General features: G+C 36.8%; 1 long non-coding RNA gene across 1 annotated transcript; it reads left to right on the top strand.

Moving 5' to 3' along the window:
* The first annotated feature begins 323 nt into the window (after nt 1–323).
* On the top strand, nt 324–1148 carry LOC125488984. The gene is made up of 2 exons (XR_007266641.1): nt 324–770; nt 993–1148. It is a non-coding gene; the product is annotated as an uncharacterized LOC125488984 (long non-coding RNA).
* The last annotated feature ends 4896 nt before the right edge of the window (nt 1149–6044 follow it).

The raw sequence follows: 6044 nt of genomic DNA, 5'->3' as shown, positions 1-6044 counted from the left end.
ATCTTTTAAGTATCAGCGTATCTAGCACAGGGCGCAAGACGCACAAAACTAGCAAGGGTGACGATAAACTTTTGCCACTTTTTGTCGTGTGTTTCATGCGCCCCTCGCTAGTATTTTACTCATATGTAATTAATTAATTATTTGATTTAAATTTTACATTGCATTCAGCGCCTGTCTCCTTAAGCTGAGTCAGCTTTGTTTATTATTTTTGTAAGACGCTTAGAGCTGATGTTAACAGTAAGAACTACTCTTCATACCAAATACTATAGAATAGAATAGAATAGAAATCATTTATTTGACACACAGCAAAAAAAAATAAATGAAAAAACAAAAATACAGTAACTTTCAAAAACAGCTAAGTACTTATATATAAAGAACTTAAGTAATAATTAAATCAAACAAAAAAAATATATGTACCAGTACAAAACATTGGACAATATGCTGCGTGTCAAAAAGGCACATCCACTCAGCTATTGCTGCGCCTTAGAGGAACTCGAAGGACACAGCACTGGTGTTTCAGTGGATGCCCAGCGTGACGCACGAAACAAATACAAATAATATTGACAAAAAAACAGTTATTGCGCGAGCGACGCCGCAGTGTGATCACGTGTACTCCTGAAAACGGGATTTCGCACCGCCAGGGCAGAGAGGCCCGCCCAGCTGCGCTCGTCGCACGCGCACAGGTGCCAAATAGATATAACAAAATAGAAACAGAATAATTAAAAAAAACAAAACAAGACTTGACAATAACCTGTGATGCATTATTAATGGTGAGTGTGTGACAGATAATATCTTATAGGACTAAACCACTTTGCTATATACCTACCTACTTAGTTTAAACAAATACATACATATTGTGTACCTAGTGTGAAATTAAAATGTGAGTTAGTGAGTATAGTATAGTATGCCTATGTGTGAGTGTAATATGCTAAAAAGTGTGTGTGTGTGTACCTAAGAATGAAATGACATATAAATATATTTTTAATTTACAGACTACCTATGGAGACAGTATTTATTATACAAATACATAAATAAAACCAATAGTTTGTATATATTATTGCACATGCCATCGCCGTGTTCAAGCAGATCCAGGAACAATGGAAATCCTACCTTACGCACTGAGGATAAGGTCGTGGTAAGTGCAATTTTACTACTATCCAAAATACCTGTCATTATATTTTTGGCCCAAATTTTGCTGAATTAATTAGGTATTTATATTCCCTGGTTTCAGTATCAGACAGTAAGTAGCAAGGTCACTTAGCGCAAAGTTGTTGTATTGTTTCGAGGCAAGCTTTTGATCCAAACAACAATCTGTGCCCGAATGTACCCCCCCAGTGCGGTGGCGCCACGGAACTTATAAACTGATCCAGAATGTAAATGGCTGCAATTGGTATCCGTATCTCTTCTATTACTTAGGTATTTATTAGGTATTATATTTTAAACAAAGATCACCCTTTCAGACCACTTTTATACAATTGTGCGGGTTACAAAATCGATTAAAAAAAAGAAGTTACCTACATGATATTTTATACACTCAGGGCAATGAAAAAGTTTCAGTGAGAAAATTGGCAATTTACTCCCAAATGGATAAAACTAACTTAATGACGCTTTCTGCGATATTTAAGAACATTATAACGGTGCATCAGAATATTACCAACTAAACACATGAATATTTTGTTCAAATATCTCATGAAATGTTTAAATAAAATTGTGGCAATTGGTGTCAGAATTTTGTACGTGGAACTGTTTCTTTGCACGTGAGTGTATTTTAATTTTAATATTATTAATTTCAGTTCTATCTGCTATGCTTTCTAACTAAGACACAATATAATTACCTACGATAAATTACAAAAAAAAAACATTAATTAATGTTACATTTTTGTGCACATCCAATTTGTTCTTAAGATCCTTGGACTCGTGTAGCGGAGGCACTGTGGGGCACACGGCAAGATTAATCGACGGAACTCACAAAGATGGAACAAACAATTTTTCATCTTTATCAAAACTCGGAGGGAAATCATTGTGATTGTCTATAATAGAAAAAATAAATCCCGCGTATAGTCAATTGCTGTATTTTTCGTTTGTACATAATTACTCATAAAAAGAAAAATGCCTCCTACCGAAATTGTGTAATCTAACCTAGATTACTCTTCATCTTTATGAATGTATTAGTTAAATTATAAATACGGGTATCTACCTCATCATCAAAAGCTCAAAATCAATCAATGATGCTGGGCATCCATTGCAGGCGATAACTTTAAAAAGACCTTGTCCATATCTAGTATTTGTCATCAACTCACCGAGACTATATTTAGAACAACAGCTAGCTATTTATATGTTTGTAAAGTTATTGTTGTTGTAAGTACAGTTATTATAATTTCAGTTAACATACTTAATAACTTTTCACAAGAATAATAGCAGCATATTGTATTCAAGCCATCACGTCAAAAACAGGCAACAGAGATAGGTACGAGGGCGATACCGAAATGATCGGGAATAGAAAAAAGTACAAAGATATCATAATATTATTTACTTTTATTGTTTTTCAAAGTAGTCTCCGTGACATTCAATGCACTTTTTCATTCGATTAAACCAATCATTGAAACAGTAATTCCAGTCTGAAGTGGATACTGTCAAAACAGCTGATTTGTAAGCTTCGACCGCCTCTTCTGGGCCGCTAAACCGTTGACCACGTAGCATATCTTTAATTCTTGGGAATGTAAAATAATCATTGGGGCTCAGATCAGGGCTATACGGAGGATGGTCCATCAACTCCACGTTTTCCATATTTAAAAACGTTCTTGTTTTGCGAGCGGTATGAGAGCTTGCATTATCGTGGTGAAGGATTATACGACGATTCGGGTTAGTTTTACGAAGTTCTCTTACGACTTCCGGCAAACAAACTGTTGTGTACCAATCAGCAGTAACCGTCCTTTGTTCTTGTTATGGAATCGTAGCCACATGGCCAGTTTTCGATACAAACGAAGCGACCATTTTTTTCGACACGCTGCGTGAGCGAATAACTTTTGTTGGCTTGACCTCACCTTCGAAGACCCAAACTGCCGATTGATGTTTTCTTTCGGGCTCATATGAATAAATCCACGATTCATCACCAGAGACGATATTGTAGACAGCATTTGAACTGCCTCCATTGAACCGTTGCAGAGCAGATCGACACCAATTAACACGAGCCGACTTTTGTTCCTCGGTCAAACGGTGGGGCACCCAGCGCGAAACTAACTTCTTGACACCCAGTTCTTCATGTAAAATGGTTTGAATGGCTGTCATACCAATGCTGAGAGAAGCCCGAATCTGCTCGTATGTCACATGTCTATCTTCTTTTATTAACTGGCGTACAGCATCGATGTTATCTTGTGTTACCGCTGTTTTTGGCCGACCAGTAGAAGGGACTGTGGTAAGAGAGGAACGTCCACGGCGAAACTCAGAATACCAACGATATATAGTCGTTTTACTTGGTGCTTCAAGTTTATAAATAGAAACAAGCTCGGCGAGACATTGTTCTTGAGATAAACCTCGACGAAAGTTGTGAAAAATTATTGCACGGAAATGTTCCCGCGTAAGCTCCATTTTTTACACCGACTTGTCAAATTCAAATGGTCAATACTCTTCTATTTTTTACTTTTTTTAAAATTCGAAAATGGAATTATGTTTGAAAAAACACTACATTTGATACACCAAAAAGGTTTCACTCTAATTTATTCCTAAGTATTCTATTCCCGATCTTTTCGGTGTAGCCCTCGTACACTACGTACTTCAAATATTTATAAAATGAGAATATAATAGAGTCCGCAGCAGCCGGCGAGGCCAAGAAGTTAATAAAGAATCGAATAAATAATCAGGACTCGGTTGAATATAGCCGTAATTTTTGCCGGTCACGCACATTTTTTTGTCCTACTTCCCCTCATCTCGAATCGCTTTGTACGTCAAAAGCCACAATTTACTTCTTTCTTCTTCATTTTAAGCCAGTTTTTAGCGCTTGCTCGCAGTTTTATAAATCGTTGGGTAACATTGAATGTAAATTTTAGAAAACTTTACACGTAAGTGGACGATTACTAACAGGTTCTACACGGGAACCTCTATACTGAGCTAGACACAACGCTAAGAACTGTCTCACTTAGTATGCCCGCGACCATATTAAGTGCTAATGCATACCGAATACTGCACACAAACAGGGCTAACCACCGTCAAGGTAAACTCAAGAGACCGTCCAAAAATGTAGTGAATATTCCGTGTGAGCGTCCCCGGCACCCGGCAGGGCTGCGCGCGACACACCCGCCATCGAGCCCGAGAGGACCCACGTTTAATTCAATTTGGACCTCAGCCAGATTTCGAATTTGCTGGCAGCATGTCCTTTAAATAATAGAATAGCCGCCTTGCATAAAAGCACGGAGCTGTTTAACATTTTACCGTTTTAAAAGCTTAATCGTCTAAAGCAACTGCGACTTTATTTTGCTTCGCTCGTGAATTGTTTTGTTTTATTTCGTCTGATTCGTCTTCCTGTGAAATTGGAGCGGCCGGCTGCGCGGAGGCGCCGAGCACAATATCGCATTTATTTTGCAACAGGCGAGATTTGTTTACCCTCTTCAGACTAAGCCGGGATGATTCAATAAGGTTATGTTTGTTAATTAATGATTATTGTTATTTGTAAAAAATATGTTAGTTCCTGAAGGTTTTATTTTAAAATTTGATGTCACTGTTTATGTGACATAAATTCGTTGTTTTCTGATGGCATCAAATAATGTTTAAAATCACACGATTTTATGCATAATTTGTTTTCATAAAAAAATATTATAACATACAAATAAAAAAATTAAATAAAAAACATATAGGTAGTTATAGGTATAAAAGAAATTGCATGCGCAAACAAATAAAAGAGCCATTTTTAAGAATGCGGAAAGTTACCGTTTCATTCATTCCAGTCAAACAGAAAAGTACAACAAAACAACATATTTCCCCCCATAAAGTTGATACTTTCAGGTGGCATCAGGAAATAGTTTTAGTATGACAGCTCTGCTTGCTCACCGGTCTGATAAAGATGAAAGATCGTCTTTCCGCCCTAGTGCTTTTGTCATTTATCTTCCTGTCTTTTTGTCCTGTTGTTTCATACAACACTGGTTTGATTTCCTTTTCGCCTTGTCATAAGTTCTATTGCTAATAAAACATTTACGGCCAATCATGTTAAGTGGAGTGAGCTATTATGTACGTCATTATGTCATATCGTCGGCATAAGTGTCTATCAATTATGTAATATACGACGTCAGGTAATCACATAGGTTTAATAATGCAGACAGTGGATATGTTCAAACATATTACTGTGCTATCATTAGAGCATTGGCCTTTGCCTAGAGACAGTATTAAAGCTTAACAACAATAAGCAGTGAAGATCAGTCAATCACAGTACTGGAATGCAGTGCACTCAAGTTTTGCTTAACTTGGATTTTTCAACTGAAAGTAAGAAAACATAACGACGACCGAATGGCGTAGTGGTTAGTGACCCTGACTACTGAGCCGAAGGTCCCGGGTTCGATTCCCGGCTGGGGCAGATATTTGTTTAAAGACAGATATTTGTACTCGGGTCTTGGGTGTTGATATTTATATTTAGTATCTATCTATCTATGTATTTGTGTAGATATATCAGCTGTCCGACACCCATAACACAGGCTCTGCCTAGCTTGGGGTCGGTTGGCCGTGTGTGAGATGCCACCACATATTATATTATTATTATTATTATAAAACTTGAAAAAAATATATATATAATCTATATCATAAAAAAGAAAAAAAAATTAAGTAAACCAATCTAGCTTGTGTTGTCCACAATACCTCGCACAGAGGTAAACAATTTACTTACATCACGGAGCTTGTTTAACATACATTGAAATGTATGTTAGTAATTATTTAGGTACATACAAGAGTCTGGAAATTCGGTCTCTAATGTCGTCGTTTATCTACATACCTATATACAGGGTGGTATTTTATCAATGTTCATGTGCCTAATAAGACGAAATTCGATTCAATATTTCTTT

The sequence above is a fragment of the Plutella xylostella genome, chromosome 9 (genome assembly GCF_932276165.1).
Source record: "Plutella xylostella chromosome 9, ilPluXylo3.1, whole genome shotgun sequence".
Classification (NCBI taxonomy): Eukaryota; Metazoa; Arthropoda; class Insecta; order Lepidoptera; family Plutellidae; genus Plutella; species Plutella xylostella.
This window is presented reverse-complemented; position numbering and strand designations above follow the sequence as displayed.